We start from the raw sequence: 20,104 nt of genomic DNA on the forward strand, positions 1-20,104 counted from the left end.
GATAACTTTTATATACAACTTCCATCAACCTAGTTGCATGGTACATTCAAATATTAACAACAAAAAAAAAATTAGTCAACCCATTTATTTAAGTCTGATCAGAGCCACTTCATTTCTCACAAAATGATTTAATAAATATCTAATTATTTTACAAATAGTTGTGTTGACATTTGCAAACATATTCCATTTTTTCATGCTGTACTTGAGTCATATTAAGCCCTGATATCCTCCTTCCTTTTGGGAATGTGAGAGTGGAGAGGCAATTAAGAATAATCCACAGCGGGCTCCAGTCAGGCATTTCCTTTCCATGGACCCTTCCTTTATGATAAAAATCTCACATGAGATGATTCTAGATGATATAATTATCAAGGGAGAGTAAAATCCCCATGTTTCCATATGATGTTTCATTTCACTGGGAATTAAAATTACCTTGATTAGTGTTTATTTTCCTGGTGCCACACACAAGCAGTTGCACATAGAAGATATTGCTTATTTAAGATGTTTCTATTCATTTGTTTAACTTAATAGTCTTCTTTGGGACCCAGTCAAGACAGCCAAATTGCATTTGGTTCTTTTTCTCGTCTTTATGAGCCAATGATGTAATCACCAGGAAGGTAAGTAGCTATAAAAATGAATGTTTCTGCAAAAATGACTTTAAATGCATGACTGCAGGACATCAGGAATGTTCTGGATGAAATATGATGAATATGTTGCTGCTTCTAAGATTTTGTGGAAACCCTGGTGGCATAGTGGTTAAGTGCTACAGCTGCTAACCAAAGGGTCAGCAGTTTGAATCCTCCAGGCGCTCCTTGGAAACTCTATGGGGCAGTTCTACTCTGTCCTATAGGGTCGCCATGAGTAGGAGTGGAGTCGACTCGACGGCACTGGGTTTGGTTTGGTTTTTCGGTTCTAAGATTTTGCAGGTAAGGATAAATTTTCTTAATCTTTTTATTCCCATAAATGATTGTCTAATCAAATATACATTATTCTATTTTAAACACCATTGTAGAAGCAACCTTCTGTATGTTCCTGCTACGAACATATTTTACCTTTTGTTTATTACTGTTCTAGTCCTACTCTTCTGAGAACCAATCCTTTTGAAATCCTTACCTGCTCTTCATATTAGGTGTCTAACTTACTCTTCTTACATTAATAACAAAATATTAACATATTTATAAATTTATCACTTCAACATGACAGTTAAATTATCTAGCCTGATGTATGGATTCAATAGATAATAAGTAACATATTTATATTTTCTTACTATTTTAAATAACTTTCGCATGTCATGTGAGGCAGACAGTGCAGGAATTACCTACATTTCAATTTCAGGAAGCTAAATTTGCTTACTTATATGCATACCCCCAATAGCATATAAACACTGAAATTCAACCTAGCGTTTATGAATTCACAATAAAACTGAAAGGGAAAAAAAAAGAGGCAGCATAGAAAGAAAGAAGAAAGGAAGGAAGGAAATGTAACTGAGTAAACCGTCTAGAAGCTTGGAGTAAAGAAGGCAAAAAAAAAAAAATAGCAATATTTGTTAGTATTGTCAGAAGTAAGCTTCATACGTCTGTATATATGTATATATGTATATTCTTTCCAGATGAAGGTCATCGTCCCATTCTGTGGGTGAGTAAATCAAGGCTACGGAAAGTAAAGAAGCATACTTAAAGTCATCAGCCAATTAAGGGCAGAGTGGGATTACAAAGACAAATCTGCCTAATTAAAAAGCCAACATTGTATCAATGATATTTCCCTTAACGTTATAATGGCTCCCACTTTATACTTACAGTGTAAGCATTGCTGGACAGTATAAAATATTTGATTCCTGAGTTTCCTATACAAAAAAGTAATGATGAAAGTGGTGAGAAATTTAAAGTATTGAACACTACAAACACTCTGGGCTGTACCATACATAATACGACATGAACAATTGACTTCGTTCTCCAAAAGTAAAAGATAAAAAATATTAGACAGTAAAGATAATTTAAATCTATTAGCCAGCAAAACATGTGAAAATAGTAGCCTAACCACTCCTGATCGTCTACAGGGTTAGCATCATAATCACTATTCAGAGACTGATGCTGAGTTTGTGCCATTGAGAATGGGTGAAAACAGGAGCACCAACTGGTCTCAAAGGCATTTAAACCCCTACTGAGATTTGGAGCTAATCATTTTATCTTACTTATTTGGAATTTATTATAATTTTTGATCAATTTACATTTTAAACTTTTAAACATTACATAATTCTCTTTGACATATTTCATGCACTAAATACATAGCTGGAATATAAGCTTATCAATTTATCTGACTTATTACAAGAAAGGAGTCCTGGTGATGTAGTGGATTACAACCTGGCTGCTAACCAAAAGGCCGACAGTTCAAATCCACCAGCCACTCCTTGGAAGCCCTTATGGCGCAGCTCTCCTCTGTCCTATAGAGTCGGTATGAGTTGGAATCAACTTGATGACAACAGGTTTGGTTTAGTTTTTTTATCACAAGAAAAATCTAAATGTTAACATCATTTTTGGTGAATTTATATTTTGAAATTTTAAAAAATGTATATATCTAAAAAAAGCATAGATTGTAACCTGTTTTACAAATGTTGAAATTAAGTTTTATAGTCAGTAAGTATTGCCGATATACAGCTAGTCAATGAAGGAAGTAAAACCCGGGTAATTGAAACTTGATTCTAAATCCCATTCTGTCTCCACAAAAATGTAATTACCCATATGTTTAATCATGCCTGAACTCTGAGTGGACAAGAAGAAATATAATAAAAGAAAACAACAACAGCAAATAAAATGAAACACTGTTTTAACTGTTAAGGTAGAGAAATAAGAAAGACATTTGAAAGTAAATACCAAGGCTTCAACAACAGGTAAAGAGCGCAATAAGGCAGTAAACATGTTGAGTCGACAATAGTGACGAGGTAAAAAAAAAAAAAAAAGACTTCACAGGGATACAGAGTGATCAGTATCACATAAAATGGTGGTGGGACTAGAACTTGGGTTTACAGCTTTGCGAAGATTTTCAAAGCTATTTAGGAAGTGGTAAAGGGAAAAGTAATGGATTCAGAATGGGAAGAGTTGTGAGCAAAGCTATGTTTATGTAATGATTTAAGCATTTTTTCTACAGCATGGGACTTGTAAAATGATTTATTGCACTAAAATAATACGTGAATGACATGGACAACTAGTTTAATTCCAATAAATCAGAAATTGCAACACCTGCTAAAAGGAAAAGCTGCTGGATGCACATTTTGAAGCATCTAGCTATTTTATTTCGGTGTCAAGATGCTCCTCTCTTTTACATAATGCTGGTAACCTCTGCTGCACTTATTTTTTATTCTTTGTTTTCTGTTTGTATCTGTCATGATAATAGACATCTATTGACTTATTCTGCTGTTTAATGTGTTTTTATTTGTTTTTGTCTTTTTTAACCATCCGAATTATTACATTAAATATTTATCTACAAGTACACCTACAGTTATGGAACATATTTGTTGTTGAAACTTTCATGTCAAAATATTTTTTGATTCAATATTCTCTAGCCACAATAGTCCCTCCAACTCTTTAAACCATTGGAACATCACTTTATAATTTGAAATGTAATGATATACACATTATTACACACCTGATTGCTGCCTTAAGCCACATAGTGGTGAAAAATTTATATAGAGACGATGATTTGACAAAATAGTGGTTTGCCTAATAATAAAACTTAACATTTTTATAAGATTTTTCACTGTACTTTTCAAGGAGAGATTTGAAGCCAATTCTTGAACAATGCTCTTGGCAGGCTGAAGAATTTTTACCTTAGTAGAAGGTGAAGAGCAGTGGCAGATATTGAGACAAAGCTGTCTTTCTTCCTGTGCTGAGATGAAGGTCCGTGTTGCTGTGTGGAACTGCATCAGGTAGAGAATTTCTAAAGGGAGCCAAGACCCGCTATGCAATTTCTTCATCCTTAGAGTTAAATAACCATAAGAATATTTCCTATACTTCAATTTATTCTTGAACATTGAGTGAATGGTCAAAAAAATGAATGACATTGGGTAATATTTGTGAGAAACCTACGTGTAGAATGTTCATTATATGTACACAGAACTCTGGGTATATGGAGCAAGAAAAATATCTACAAAAAATATGAATTAATTAAGAGAATTAGATTCTGGCAACCAACACAGAACCAATATGCACTTATGTCTTTAGTGATGTTCAATATCCAATGCCTTTATTTTTAACTGACTTGCTTACAGAGCTGTGTTTTGTTCTAGAGATCAGTGTTACGAAGGCAAGTGGGACTTGCTGAGGCACCGCAAATGCAGTCAGTGTGATTGTGTGTATCCAACTGGGGATCCGTCACCAACACTGTCGGGAAACTGCTGGTAAGTAAGCACTTTTATTCAACCTGTTTCTGACTAAAAGAGCCAGTCCCCAAAATATACTAAAAGGTGGATGTCATGGATTGTATTATGTCCCCCCCGAAAAATGTGTGTACCAAGTTGGTTAGGCCATGATTCCCAGTGTTCTGTAGTTGTCCTCCATTTTGTGATTGTAATTTTATGTTAAAGAGGATTAGGGTGGGATTGTAACAAAAAACATTACTAACAATGTACAAGTACCCAAAGAGAAATTAGGTAACTCCTAAAAATCAAACACTTATGCTCATCCAAAGTCTTCACCAGGAGAGTAAACTGATTGCCTACAGCCTGGGAAACAGTTTTGAGCTATAACATTTCCGATCAGCATCTGATCTCTAAAATCTACATGATATTGCAAAAACTCAATAACAAAAAGACAAATAATCCATTTTAAAAATGGGCAAAGGATAGGAATAGGCACTTCAACGAAGAAGACATTCAGGCAGGTAACAGATACATGAGGAAATGCTCATAATCATTAGCCGTTAGAGAAATGTAAATCAAAACTACAATGAGATACCATCTCACTCCAACAAGGCTGCCATTAATCCCAAATCACAAAATAATAAATGTTCGAGAGGTTGTAGAGAGACTGGAACACTTATTCACTGCTGGTGGGAGTTTAAAATGGTGCAGCCACTTTGGAAATCAATCTGGCACTTCCTTAAAAAGCTAGAAATAGAACTACCATAGCATATGGCAATCCCACTCCTTGGAATATATCTTAGAGAAATAAGAGCCTTTATATGAACAGATATATGCACAACCATGTTCATTGCAGCACTGTTTACAATAGGAGAAAGATGGAAGTAACCAAGGTGCCCACCAACAGATGAATGGATAAATAAATTGTGGTACATTCACACGATAGAATACTTCACATAGATCAAGAACAATGATGAATCCGTGAAATATTTCATAGCTTGGAGGAATCTGGAGGGCATTATGCTGAGTGAAATTAGTCAGTTGCAAAAGGACGAATATTGTATGAGACCACTATTATAAGAACTCAAGAAATAGTTTAAACAGAGAAGAAAATATTCTTTGATGGTTATGAGGGTGGGGAGAAAGGGAGGGAGAAGGATATTCGCAAATGAGATAGTAGACAAGAACTATTTTAGGTGAAGGGAAAGACATCATACAATAAAGGAGAGGTCAGCATAACTGGACTAAACCAAAAGCAGTTTCCTGAATAAACCAAAAGCTCCAAAGGCCAGAGTAGCAGGGGCAGCAGTAGGGGGACCATGTTTTCAGGGGACATCTAGGTCAATTGGCATAATAAAATCTATTAAGAAAACATTCTGCATCCCACTTTGGTGAGTGGCGTCTGCAGTCTTAAAAACACTATCAAGCGGCCATCTAAGATGCATCAATTGGTCTCAACCCACCTGGAGCAAAGGAGAATGAAGAACACCAAAGATACAAGGTAATTATGAGTCCAAAAGACAGAAATGGCCACGTAAATCCAAGACTACATCAGCCTGAGACCAGAAGAACTAGATGGTGCCCGTCTACAACTGAAGACTGCTACGACAGGGAACGAAACAGAGTATCCCTGACGGAGCACGAGAGCAGTGAGATGCAGACCTCAAAGTCCCATAAAAAAATCAGACTTAATGATCTGACTGAGACTAGAGGAACCCTAGAGGTCACGATCCCCAGACCTTCTGTTGGCCCAAGACTGGAACTATTCCCAAAGCCAACTCTTCAGACAGGGATTGGACTGGATTATAGCATGGAAAATGATAGTGGTGAGGAGTGACCTTCTGGTCTCAAGTGGACACATGAGACTATGTGGGCAGCTCCCGTTTGGAGGGGAGATGAGAAGGCAGAGGGGGACAGAAAGTGGCTGAATGGACATGGGGAATACAGGGCTGAGAGAAGGAGTGTGCTGTCTCATTAGTGGGAGAGGAACTAGGAGTACATAGCAAGCTGTATACTAATTTTTGTATGAGAGACTGACTTGATTTGTAAAGTTTCACTTAAAGCACACACACAAAAGATGGAAAGAATACACAGAGTCACAGTACCAAAAGAAATGGTCAACTTTCAGTCATTTCATGAGGTGGCATATGATCAAGAACTGGTAGTAGTGAAGCAAGAAGTCCAAGCTACACTGAAGGCACTGGTGAAAAACAAGGCTCCAGGAGCTGACAGAATACCCACTGAGTTGGTTCAACGAACAGATGCAGCACTGTTCATGCCCACTCCACTATGCAAAGAAATTTGGAAGCTAGCTACCTGGCCAACAGACTGCAAGAGATGCATGTTTGTATCCATTCCAAAGAAAAGCGATCCAACAGAATGTGGAAGTTATCAAATGTAAGTGATAGTAAATATGGTAAACAAACAAACAAAGAAACTCTATCTATTCTACACTGAATATGACATTCTATCCCCAGGAGATCTAGTGAGTTTATGATGTTGTTGTTAGGTGCTGTTGGGTCAGTTCCAACTCATAGCGACCCTGTGTACAACAGAACGGAACAGTGCCCAGCCCTGGGCCTTTCTCATTGCGATGTTTGAGCCCACTGTTGCAGCCACCGTCTCAATCTGTCTCATTGAGGATCTTTGTCTTTTTCACTGACCGTCTACTTTACCAAGCACAATGTCTTTTTCCAGGGACTGATTCCTCCTGATAATATGTCCAGAGGACGTGAGACCAAGTCTTGCCACCCACCTTTCTAAGGAGCATTCTGGCTGTACTTCTTCCAAGACAGGTGTGTTCATTCTTCTAGCAGTCCATGGTATATTCATTATTCTTCACCAACAACATAATTCAAGTTTCTGTTCTTTTGCCTTCCTTATTCATTGTCCAGCTTTAGCTGCACATGAGGTGATTGAAAATATCATGGCTTGGTTCAGGCACACCTTAGTCCTCAAAGTGACATCTTCGATTTTTAACACTTTAAAGAGGTCTTTTGTAGCAGATTTGCCCAATAAAATATGTCGTTTGATTTCTTGACGGCTGCTTCCATGGGTGTTGATTGTGGATCCAAGTAAAATGAAATCCTTGACGACTTCAGTATTTTGTCTGTTTACTGTGATTTTTTTATTGTTCCAGTTGTGAGGATTTTTGTTTTCTTTATGTTGAAGTGTAATCCATACTGAAGGCTGAAGTCTTTGATCCTCATCAGTAAGTGCTTCAAGTCGTCTTCACTTTCAGTAAGCAAGGTTGTGTCATCTGCATGTCTAGGCTGTTAATGAGTCTTCCTCCAATCCTGAGGCCCCTTCTTCTTCATATAATCCAGCTTTTTGGACTGTTTGGATTATATGTTTTTTTAAAGACACTGAGTTTTTGGTAATTTACTATGGCAGCCCTAGAAAATGAATACAGAGCCCTTCACCAAGAACAAGTCAAGTTAGCACCAAAAATGCTCCTGTAAGGGTAGCCACGTAACATGAGACATGGCAGTTTTAAAAAGTATGAAGTAAAACTCTCAGCTTTGACAGACAAAGGGCTCCTCTAAGACTAAGTTCATTGCTGTTGAGTCGATTCTATCTCATAGCAACCCTAAAGGACAGAGTAGAATTGACCCATAGGGTTTCCAAGGAGTGGCTGGTAGATTCGAACTGCTTGAATAAGTATTGTGAAAAAATACAACCCTGACACACAACTTTTCTGAGCTTAGTATTAAAACAAAACAAAAAAGTCGCTGTCGAGTGGATTCTGACTCATAGGGACCCTATAGGACAGAGTAGAGCTTCCCCACAGGGTTTCCAAGGAGTGACTGGTAGATTCAAACTGCAGACCTTTTGGTAGCACCCAAATGCATAATCATCGCACCACCAGTGGCTTTCAAATCAGCTATAGGCTGATGATCTCCAAATTCTTAGAACCCAGAAAACTACTCTACCTCTGAGTGGTATCCACAGCTGGGAACTGTTCTTCACACTTGGATGACCTCAGACATCCAAATCTAACATGTCCAGAAAAAATCGTTTGGTCATTTTCTCAAGTTTGTTCCTCCATGGTTTTCCACATGGTAGAGAATAGCTCTGGTGACCATGCGCTCATGGTAGCCTGAATTCTAGAAGTCACCTTTGATTCTCCGTTCCCCTCATCCCATACATCTGATCCACCAGCAATTCTTGGCAGCTCAAGCTCCAAAGTACACCTCAAGCCTGCCCACTGTTCCCACCTGCACTACCACCATCACTCCTCACCCTGACCACTGCAGAAGCATCCTGACTGGTCCTCTGTATTTGCTGTCTTCAAGTTATCCTGGGCTACAGTTAATTCCTGGGACACATTCTTTCTCAAGACCATTGAACAATAGAAGGAGAAGGGCATTTAGTTGTATGCTACCTCCTCTGCTTGAGCTGCATGTCCCTCAGAAATCCCTTTTCACTGCCCACTCTATAATGTCTCTTTTCCAATTTCCTGTCTTTGGCCGCACTGCTTTGATAGCGTGCATGCATGTGTGCTTCAGGGGTCATGTAGACAGCTGCTTGGAGGAATTTTTCTTAGTACAATCATGGTTGTGTGCCATCAAGAGATTCTGACTCATATCAACCCTGTATGACAACTTAGAACTGCCTCACAAGGTTTCCTAGGTTGCAGTCTTTATGGCACAGCCCTGGTGGCCCCGTGGTTAAGAGCTTGGCCACTAACCAAAGGGTGGACAGTTCGAATCTACCAGTTGGTTCTTTGCAGAAAGACATGGCAGTCTGCTTCTGTAAAGACTTATAGTCTTAGAAACCCTATGGGGCAGTTCTGCTCTGCCCTATAGGGTCACTATGAGTCGGAATTGATTCAACAGCAACTGGTTTGGATTTTGTTTGGTTAGAATCTTTACGGGAGCCCATCTCCAGATCTTTTCAACCCTTGAGCTGGTGGGTTCCAACGGCCCACCTTTCAGTTAGCCAAGCACTTAACCGTTGCACCTCCAATACTTAACTCTGCACGCGAGAGGGCCCTCTCCTGACGTCTCCCGTCTCCTCACCCCGCACACCTTGGCATTCTCCTTGCTTCTAGACCCCACCCTTCCCTCTGGAGGCCCAACCCCCCCCACGCCCGCCCCACACCCGGGCCGCTGGGCGGGGCCGGCAGCCATGTTCCACGCCATCTAGCCAGTTACTCCCGGAAGCGCTGGGACGGGTGGTGAGGGGTCCGGGCCGGATGGCGCGCCTTAGAGAGGATGCTGTTCGTGCTGCTTTCCCTGCCGTGTTCTCTGAAAGGTATGAAACTCCGGCAGCTGGGTGGAGGGACCAGCTCCCAGACTGAACAAGCCTGGCCCCTCGAAGGTGTGGAGGGAAGGCACCAGGAGTGCGGGTCCCAGTCCCAGCATCCCGTGGGCTCCAGAGGTTGGAGAGTCCGGACGTTGGGTTAGCAGCTCGCGTCGCCCCCTCCAGCTTACCCCATCCCGAGTGATCCTCGGGGGCGGACGCTGCGTGGGGGCGGGCGGATGCAGCCACTCTACGGGCTCCGAGAGGGAGCCTCTGGCCCGGGAGACGCAGCTGGTCCGGGAAATTTGCATCCCCATGGCTTTGCAGCGGGGGAGGGGGGTCCAGCCACGGGATCCAGCTGCGGAGTGCCCTCGGGCCTGGGGGCTTGAAGGGCTTGGGGAGAAAGGCCGTGTCCAGGGCTGCGCCCAGGTCCCTACTCTGCCCGGGGCGGGTTTGCGGGCCAAGCTGGGGGATGGGGGCCTGCCCACCCCGCCCCCCACCTGCTCCCTCTGCCAGAGGGGAAACCAAGGCCTAGAGTTCGTCCGGGAGGGTGAGATTCCAGACTGAGGGCGGGGCACTCGCCCCCATTCCTCCTCCCACCCCCACCAGACTCCGTAGGGTGCCACGGACAGGGGAGAGAGGGATCCCCCGCCCAAGGCCATGCTGCCCCTTATTGTTTTGGGCGCTGTGCCTGGGAGGCTGAGGCACCCCGCGCCCGCGCCTGGCCGGTCTACTCTTGGGGCTGGGGCGTCGGCGCGGCCCCACCAGGAAAGGAAGGGGTCCTGGGAATCTGTGGAGCAGCGTGGGGATCCTACTCCTTGTGGAAGCAGCAGCGATTCAGTGTCTGTTAACAGTGTGGATGCCGGGTCCCGCTCCCCCTCTGGGTGGCGGGGGTGGGGGTAGCAGGAAGGGGTCCTGAGCAACCAGGTCGTTTGTTAACTTAAACGTTTGTGCGGCGCTGTGTACCGGTCACTGTGGACGGGGTCTCTGGTGCTGAGGGGATTTGAGGGTTCCTCACACTGGCGGGATTTGGAGCCTCTACCCTGGTGGCAGTAGGTTTAGTGGGTTACCCTGGTGGCGTAGTGGTTACCCAGGTTGGCAGTTTGAATCCACCAGGCGCTCCTTGGAAACTGTGGGGCAGTTCTACTCTGTCCTATAGCGTCACTATGAGTCAGAATTGACTCGATGGCAACGGGTGTGTTTTTTTTTTTTTTTTTTTAGGTTGGAGATTAGGTGTCTCTCGGGCTGACATTTGAAGGTCTGGAGCTGACGGTTTATGAGGGTTTCTAAGGGTTTTAAGCGCTCCGGCCATGGGCACCAACCCGATCTTCCAGCCCCTGCGGATGGACCGCCCCCCCCCCGGGGGATTGGCTGCTCTGGGACCCCAAGCCCAGAGGGCGGTGAGAAGCTGACAAACGTGAGTGATGTCCTGCAGGCTCCAGTTGGCGGGGCAGCCCTGCTCACATGGTCTCAATACCGGCAATCGGGCAGTCAGCTTCGTGCCTAGGGGTGGTTTCCGAATGTTCCCTCGTGTCCCCCCACCTGTGCGGGGCGACAACTCTCCCCTGGGTGGGGACCTAGTAGAGGCCTGCAGGGCATCAGGGTATGGAGGGGCAGAGCTTGGGCGGGGAGGGCGCGGCCCTGCAGGTTCCTCTACGTGACCACGGCGGGGGGCTGCGGGTCCTGAAGCCTCGGCCTGGTAGAGGACCCACTAGGTCACGCAGAAGGAGTGGGTTAGGATAATCATAGCATTAATGGGAGTATTGAGAGAGCGCCCTGGGGCCTTGGGTCCCTCGGGAAGAAAAGCTTCTGCTGTCGCCACTGCAGCGGTACCCAGGTCGTCCCGGCTTAGGTCCAGGAGGTTCCGGTGCTCGGAGGGCCTGGTGCGCAGAACAGAACCGGCGGTGCGCGCGCCCTCTCGCGGCCTTGCACCGAATCGCTGAAGTTCAGTGTCAGGCGATTCTAAGCCTTGGTTTTGGAACTGAATAGTGAAGCAGAGCAAATGATGCAGTGCCTTGATGGGACCGGTGGAGACATCAAGAAGCAAAGCACAGCTCAAACTTCAAAATTCCACTGAGTGTTAGTACGATTTCGAGGGAGAAAATAGACGGAGAGTCGAGAGGCCCAGAGATGCAGAAGGGTTAGAGGATTAGGGTTAGGGGTTAGGGTTTGGGGGTTAGAGGTTTGGGAGTTAGGTTTAGGGGTATAGGTTTTAGGTGGTTGGGGGTTGGGGTTAGGGCTGGGGTTACTAGGCTCGGGCACAAGTGGTTTAGGGTTAGGGTTAGAGTGAGGCTGAGGTTGATTCCCCAGTCTTGTGTACCGTCTTTCCTTCGCCAGAGTTACCACCGATCTGTTGTTTGGTTGGAAACCCTGGTGGCGTAGCGGTTAAGAGCCATCGGTGCTAACCAAAGGTCTGCAGTTCGAATCCACCAGGCACTCCTTGGAAACTCTGTGGGGCAGTTCTAATCTGTCCTGTAGGATCGCTATGAGCTGGAATTGACTCGACAGCAGTGGGTTTGGTTTTTTTGGTTATTGTTTAGTTGGCTTTTCTCTACCCACTCTTCGTCTCCCTGGTGAACATCAAGGATTGTTTCTGTGCGTAAATGTTTTCATGAGTTTTTATGATAGTGGTCTCTCACTGTATATGTCATTTTGTGATTGACTTAGTCAGTGTGATGCGCCCCAGATTCATCCATGGTGTGAGATGTTTCGGAGATTCATCATTGGTCTTTATTGTCGTGTAGTGTTCCACTGTGTGTATGTACCGTAGTTTGTTTATCCATTCCTCTGTGGACGAGCACTTAGGTTGTTCCCATCTTTTTGCTACTGTGAATAATGTTGCAGTGAACACGGGTGTGCATATGTCTATTCCTGTGACTGCTCGTGGAAACCCTGGTGGCTAGTGGTTATGTGCTACGGCTGCTAACAAAAACGGTTAGGGTTTGGGGTTAGGGATGTTAGGGTTAGGGTTGTTAGGGTTTGGGGTTAGAGTTTAGGGTTAGGATTTTTTGGTTGGGGTTAGGTGTTAGGGTTAGGTTTAGGGTTTGAAGTTAGAGTTTGGAGTTACAGGTTAGGTGTTAGGGGTTGCAGTTTGGGGTTTAGGGTTTTGGGGTTTAGTCGTTGGGGTTTAGTCGTTAGGTTTTGGGTTAGGTTTTAGGAGTTAGAGGTTAGGTTTAGGGTTGGGGTTGGTGTTGGGTTTGTTTGGGATATGTGGTTTGGGGTTAGAGGGTGGGTGTTAGAGGGTTGGGGTCTAGAGGGTTGGGGGTTAGAGATTGAGGGAGTTAGAGGGTCAGGGGTTAGAGGGTGAGGGGGTTAGAGGTGAGAAGATTATAGAGTGAGGGAGTGAGAAGGTGAGGGTGTGAGGGGGTGAAGGTTAGGGTTTAGGGTTAGAGGGTTTAGGCTTAGGGTTCAGAAGCTTGGGGTTAGGGGGTTAGGGTTTCAGGGTTCAGAGGTTGGGGTTGGTGTTGTGGTTAGGGTTAGAGAGTTAGGGTTAGAGGGTTAGGCTTAGAGGATTAGGGTTAGGGGTTAGGGCTAGGGCTTAAGGTTTAGGGGTTTGGGGTAAGGTTTTGGGGTTTAGGATTAGAGGGTTAGGCTTAGGGCTTAGAGTTTAGGGTTTTAGGATTTAGAGTTTAGGGCTTAGGGCTTAGAGCCTAGGGTTTAGGGCTTAAGGTTTAAGGCTTAGAGTGAGCTTTAAGGCTGGGGGCTGGGGTTAGGGTTTAGGGTATTAGGGTTAGAGGGTTTGACGGTTTAGTGTTTAAGTTTAGGGTTTAGGGGTTAGGGGTTGGGGTTAAGGGTGTTAGTGTTTAGGGTTTTGGCGTTTAGGGTGTTAGGGTTAAATGTGTTAGGGCTAAGGGTGTTAGGGTTTTGCGTGTTAGGGTTTTAAGTGTTATGGTTTAGGGTTTAGAGTTAAGTGATAGGGTTAGGCTTAGGCTCATTCTTAGGTTTAGGGCTAGGGATTTGAGGTTTAGGGTTTGGGGTTGGGTTTGGAGGTTAGGGTTAGGATTAGGGCTAGGGTTAGAGGGTTAGGGCTAGAGGTTAGAGTTAGAGGGTTCAGGTTTCGGATTAGGGTTTCATGTTAGCGTTAGAGGGTTAGGGTTCGAGGGTTAGAGTTAGGGTCATTAGGGTTAGGGTGGTTAGGGGTTAGGGTTAGGTATTAGGGTTTACGGTTAGGTTTAGGGTTTGGGGTTTGAGGTTTGGGTTTAGGGTTTGAGGCTTAGAGTATAGGGTTTAGTGTGTAGGGTTTTGATGTGTAGTGTTTTGGGGTGTAGGTGTTTAGGTTGTAGAGTTTAGGGTATAGGCGTTAGGGTTTGGGTTAGGGTTAGAGTTTAGGGCCTTGGGGGTTAGGACCTAAGGGCTTAGGGTCTTAGGGGCTTTGGGGCTCAGGGCTTAGGGGCTAGAGTTAGAGGGCTAAGGCCAGAGGGCCAGAGGGCCAGAGGGCCAGGGTTATGGTTTGATTCCTGGCTGGCAATTTTTTTCCTTCAATATTTTGTGTAAGTCATCCCTTTGCCTTCTTGCCTGCATGATTTCTGCTGAGTAGTCCAAGTTTTTTATTATTTACTCTCCTTTGTTGGTGACTTCCTTTATCCCTAGCCTCTCTTAAAATTCTCTTTATATTTGATTTTGGCAAGTTTGATTATTATGTGTCTCGGTCACTTTCTTTTGAGATCTACCTTATGTGGAATTCGATGAGCATCTTTCATGATATCATGGAAGTTTTCTGCCAACAAATCTTCAACAGTTCCCTTTGTATTTTCTGTTAGCCCTCCCTGTTCTGGTACTGAAATCACTCATAGTTATTTCTCTTGATAAAGTCCCACATGATTCTTTGGATTTCTTCATTTAAAATTCTTTTATCTGCTTTCTCATCAAATATATTAGTCCCAAGAGTTTGATCTTCAATCTCAGTAATTCTGCCTTCCAATTCCTCAATTGTGCTCTTCTTACTTTCTATTGAGTTTTCTAACTGTAATTTTATTGTTAATCTTCTCAATCTCTGATTGCAGTCTCTCTATGGTTTCTTACAGCTTATTAAATTTTTAATTATGTTCTTGAGTAACCTTTTTAATTTCTTCAGCTGCTTTATCTTTGTGTTCCTTGGCTTGATCTGCATTTTGCCTCATCGGAGAAATCCTTAGGCCCTTCACTGGCTCGCCATACAGCTCCACGACGTCCACTACTGGCCCTGGCATTTCGCCGGTGCCCCACTGAACGTGTGCTCCGGAGCCATGTTTCTCCACCCATCACTATCCTTCTGCCACCAGGGGATATGTGAGTGTGGGAGTCACCATTTGTCACTGGCAGCAGCGTCACAAGTCACTAGACTTCCAGGTACCCGCAGACCTAGGCTGCCTTCTGCCTCAGGCACAGTCCCGAATCCTTTATACCAGACGCTGACACCGGGCCACTGGCGGACATTCATTTTGATCAACACAGAGGTCTGAGTGAGGGTCAGCAGGCCAGGTACGTGAAGTGAAGGCCAGGTGGGCAGGACTAAGGTTTCTTTGCCATCACCATGGAGAGAGTCTCCCCACCGGAAGAGTGGGCAGAGCTTATGATGGGCCTGGTGACAAGACTCAGCCAATGGCAGAGATCCAGTCCGCCAGGCAGATGACACAGGGTCCTCCATTGTGACCTAGGACACCTAGTGGCCACAGGATTTGAGCACACCCTGGGAAAGGCTATGCAGGCACAAGGGAGCCCCTGGAGTGGACTGCTTCACGGCATTGGCAGAGCAGGCCAGGGTCCAATTTTCCCACTTTCCTGAGGATATCAGTACGCAAGACATCCCCACTCAGCATCTCTTGCCTCTCTCTCTGTATGTGTTCATTCTCTGAAATCTCTTCCTTCTCTCCCTGAGTCACTTCACAGCTTGGAGTGCCTGATAGAGAGCCTAGAGACGAAAGAGCAAAGGGGGAAGGCCTCTGGCTCTACTGGTTGCCCATGGGCAGAGAAGATCTGCTAGTCTATCTGGAAGGTCTAGACAGTAGTGACTGATTGGGGAGCTACATCACGGGTGGACTCTGGCCAGGTGAAGCTTGCTGACATGTGGTAGCCTCTCCGGAGACTACTAATTCTGCTGATGACACTGTATGCAAATACCCGGTTGAGTGCCACGGGCAGAAAACATTGACACATACCTGCCAGAGGCCTGTCCTGGGTCTGAAGAGTCCACCCTGGTCTCCAGGGTCTCATCATGTCAGCACACACTTTGCCTGCACACATGGAATCTGCCTTTCTCCACGAATGCCTTCTCCTGCTAGGAAACACAGGATGGCACTCAGCCAAGGGAGAGAACACGCAAAGTCAACTGAAGCTCCCATTTTCAAGATTTTGCTTCTGCTGGGCCACAGCCCCCGGTGGCACACTGCATGCACGTCACTTCTCCGAAGACAAGGCCGAAATCCGGGCATCCAGGGCCCCAGCAGTCCAGAGTCTGCGGGTGGCAGCATACTCTGCGGAAGGTGACACCTCTTTGCCACGTACAGGAGGGAGGCCTGGGCCCTTGACTGGCTCCGCTAGAGCTCCACGACCTCAGCTATTTTCCCTGACCTTTGGCCCGTGCCCTCATGAGTGTGTGATCTCTAGTTACACTTCTCCTCTGACCACTCTGAATCCGTCAACTGCGGATACCTGAGCGTGGACATCAACATCTATCGCTGGCTGCAGTGTCACAGGTCACTAGGTGTCTAGGCTCAGGCTGACCTTGGCTGTCTTCTGCCCACGCAAGGAGCCTAATACTTCCAAGGAAATGAGGATGCTTGGTCAGTGGCCGACATCCTTTCTTTCATGCACAGAGCGGTCTAGATGAGGGTAAAGAGGCCAGGTAGGCCAGGTGAAGGCCGAGTGCGGGGCCTAGGGCTTCTTTCCCAATCCTCATGGAGACAGCCACCAGAAGGCTGGGCGGAACTTCTGACGGGGACGAGTCACAAACACTGAGCCAATAGGAGAAGTCCAGCCTAACCAGCCCGTTCCGCAGAGCCCTCCATTGTACCCATGGACACACAACGGCCCCTCGTGTCTTTGGCCACAAAATCGAGGGCACCAGGGAATAATTTTACAGTAGCCAACCCCTGATGTGGACACGTTCGACACACTGGGACAGCAGGCAGGTACCTCTTTTACACTTACGCTAGGATATCAGTAGACAAGGCGCCCTTCCTCAGCATCTATGGCTCCTCTCTGGATGTGTTCATTCAGAGAAATCTCTTCCTTCTACCCCTGAGACACATCACAAGTATGAGGGGCCTGACAGAGAGCCTGGAGATGAAACGGGGGAGGCTTCTGGCTGGACCGCTTCCCGGTGGGTAGACAATAGCAGGTAGTCTCTCTGGAAGGTCTTAGCTTCTGTTGATTGACATGGGCAATACAGTAGGGGCGGACCCTGGCCAGGTGGAGCTTGTGGGCAGATGCAACCTCTCAGGCTACGAATAATTCCACTGCTGCTTTGTTTGGTGAAAACCTCCCCCGCCAACTCGGATGAGCAGAGAACATTGACCCACACCTGCCAGGGGCCTTTCCTGGGACTAAAGATCCCAACGTGGTCTCAACGTCGTCACCCTTTCGGCACACACCTTTCCTACACACATACTCCTGCCTTTCTCCGTCAGTGCCTTATCCTACTAGGAAACAAAGCATGCCACTGAAAAAGGCCAATGCTAGGGAAATTGAAGAGATGATGCCATTTTCCAAATTTTTGCTGTCTACATGTCCCCGCCTCCGGTGCAACGCAGCGTATGTGGACGGGCTCCAATGGCAAGGCCGAAATCCTGGCAGTCTGGCACTGCAGTCCAATGGTTTATGGACGTGGGGACACGGATGACCTGTTTGCCACATATAGGAGAAATCCTTGGGCCCTTCACTGGCTTGCAATTAAGCTCCACGACGTCCACTCCTTGCCCTGGCCTTTGGCTGGTGCCGCATTTAAAGTGTGCTCCGGAGCCATGTTTCTCCGCCCATCACTATCCTTCTGCCACCAGGGGATATGTGAGTGTGGGAGTCACCATCTGTCACTGGCAGCAGCGGCAGAAGTCACAAGACTTCCAGGTACCCACAGACCTAGGCTGCCTTCTGCCCCAGGCAAGGTCCCCAATCCTTTATCCCAGATGCTGACACCTGGCCACTGGCGGACATTCATTTTGATCAACACAGAGGTCTGAGTGAGGGTCAGCAGGCCAGGTAGGTGAAGTCAAGGCCAGGTGGGCGGAACTCAGGCTTCTTTGCCATCACCATGGAGACAGTCCCCCCACAGGAAGAGTGGGCAGAGCTTATGATGGGCCTGGTGACAAGACTCAGCCAATGGCAGAGATCCAGCCCAACAGGCAGATGACACAGGGCCCTCCATTGTGACCCAGGACACCTAGTGGCCACAGGATTTGAGCACACCCTGGGAAAGGCTATGCAGGCACAAGGGAGCCCCTGGTGCGGACTGCTTCAGGGCATTGTCATAGCAGGCCAGGGTCCAATTTTCCCACTTTCCTGAGGATATCAGTAGGCAAGACATCCCCACTCACCGTCTCTTGCCTGTCTCTCTGTATGTGTTCATTCTCTGAAATCTCTTCCTTCTCCTCCCAGGCACTTCACAGCTTGGAATGCCTGATAGAATGCCTAGAGACGAAAGAGCAAAGAGAGAAGGCCTCTGGCTCTACTGGTTGCCCATGGGCAGAGAAGATCTGCTAGTCTATCTGGAAGGTCTAGAGAGTAGTGATTGATTGGGGAGCTACATCCTGGGCGGACCTGGCCAGGTGAAGCTTGCTGACATGTGGCAGCCTCTCTGGAGACTACTAATTCCACTGATAACATTGTATGCAAATATCCGGGTGAGTGCCATGGGCAGAAAACATTGACATATACCTGCCAGAGGCCTATCCTGGGTCTGAAGAGTCCACCCCAGTCTCCAGCGACTCATCTCAGCACACACTTTGCCTGCACGCACGGAAACCGCCTCTCTCCACGAATGCCTTCACCTGCTAGGAAACACACGATGTCACTCAGCCAAAGGAGAGCACAGGCAAAGTCAACTGAAGCCCCCATTGTCAAGATTTTGCTTCTGCTGGGCCACAGCCCCCGGTGGCACACTGCATGCACGTCACTTCTCCGAAGACAAGGCCGAAATCCGGACAACCAGGGCCCCAGAAGTCCAGAGTCTGCAGAAGGCGGCACATGGATCGCCTCTTTGCCACATACAGGAGGGAGACCTGTGCCCTAGACTGGCTCCGCTAGAGCTCCACGACCTCAGCTATTTTCCCTGACCTTGGGCCCGTGCCCTCATGAGTGTGTGATCTCTAGTTACACTTCTCCTCCGACCACTCTGAATCCGCCACCTGCGGATACCTGAGCATGGAAATTAACACCTGTCACTCGCTGCAGTGTCACAGGTCACTAGGTGTCTAGGCTCAGACTGACCTTGGCTGTCTTCTGCCCAGGCAACTAGCCTAAGCCTTCAAAGGAAATGAGGACACGTGGTCACTGGCCGACATCCTTTAACCAACACTGAGTCCCTGGTCAGCATCCTGGAGTCCTGGCAAGAAGAGCCAGGCACCTCCAGGAGCATCTGGAGGAGGAGACAGGGGCTGAAGAATCTACCACACCTACTGGTGCTGCTACACATGTGGGAGGCCTGGCTGCAGAGATTGCAGGCATGGCCTCAGGGTCAAAGGAGAAAGCACCTGAAGACGTGCTAGGACTCTTAGACTGAGAGAAGCAGGATGTCTGGACTGCAAAATATGCACCCTTCAGGGAAGAAGTTCATTCAAGCTTCTTAAACTCACCTCACCTGGAAAATCCATCCTCTTTTAGCCTTGTGCCCCTTCCACGCCCCCTCTAGTACAAAGAGAGATGCAGCCCTACGGCACCAGGGTGGAAGAAGCCCCAGGATAGCTGTCCGAAGACATGAGGCCCACTCAAAAGCTTCCCCCGCCAAGGAGAGAAGAGGACAAGACTTACCTGCAGATGAGGTCTCAGGGCCCTGAGAATGAGCATAATGTCTGTAAGGAAAGAGAAATAGGATTTCAGTGGGACATGGAAGTCTGAGAAAGAGCCTCTGCAAAGATAGCTCTAAGGGAGGTGTGATTGTGAAGGTGGGCTGGTCACTGAGTTCTTTGTAGTACAAGGTAGCAGACAGAAGCCAGACTCTGGGGGGAACCTGCCTGCCGGTGAGCAGTGGGCATAAAACCCTAAACCAATGAGAATCGAATCCCTTCCCAGCAGCTTCTGCACAGATCAGTGATGTTTGCTTGGTCTTTCTCTTTTCTGTGGTCTAACCTGATCTGTTCTGAGATCAGAGAGTTGGAATAGAAAAGCCTGACTGAGATGAAACGAGCAAAGAGAAGACAAGGCCTCCTAAATCTGGTGAAGACAGAACACAGATAACCAAAGGTGAGGATGGGAAGAAACAGATTGAGTTCCAAGTCCCATCCACAGTATCCCAGGGCCTGGAATCCCTGGAAGTGCCAGAGGTGTGTACTCCCTGGGAGATGCGACCCCAAGTGTCAGAGGAAGCCCTACGGAGCA

At 46.5% G+C, this 20,104-nt stretch overlaps 1 long non-coding RNA gene across 3 annotated transcripts in view; it reads right to left on the reverse strand.

Annotated features, from left to right (window-relative positions):
* Positions 1-11,656: 11,656 nt before the first annotated feature.
* Positions 11,657-20,104, reverse strand: part of LOC135229448 (uncharacterized) — a 61,791-nt gene continuing 53,343 nt past the window's right edge. The window contains exons 5-7 of one of the 3 annotated variants that reach the window (XR_010320152.1): positions 19,538-19,578; positions 18,446-18,561; positions 11,657-18,199 (exon numbers count right to left, since the gene is read on the reverse strand). This is a non-coding gene — a long non-coding RNA (uncharacterized LOC135229448). Of the gene's footprint in view, positions 18,562-19,537; positions 19,579-20,104 lie in introns of all 3 variants that reach the window. The other 2 variants (XR_010320153.1, XR_010320151.1) reach the window with 2 other exon arrangements.

Source organism: Loxodonta africana, unplaced genomic scaffold (assembly GCF_030014295.1).
Source record: "Loxodonta africana isolate mLoxAfr1 unplaced genomic scaffold, mLoxAfr1.hap2 scaffold_293, whole genome shotgun sequence".
Taxonomy (NCBI): Eukaryota; Metazoa; Chordata; class Mammalia; order Proboscidea; family Elephantidae; genus Loxodonta; species Loxodonta africana.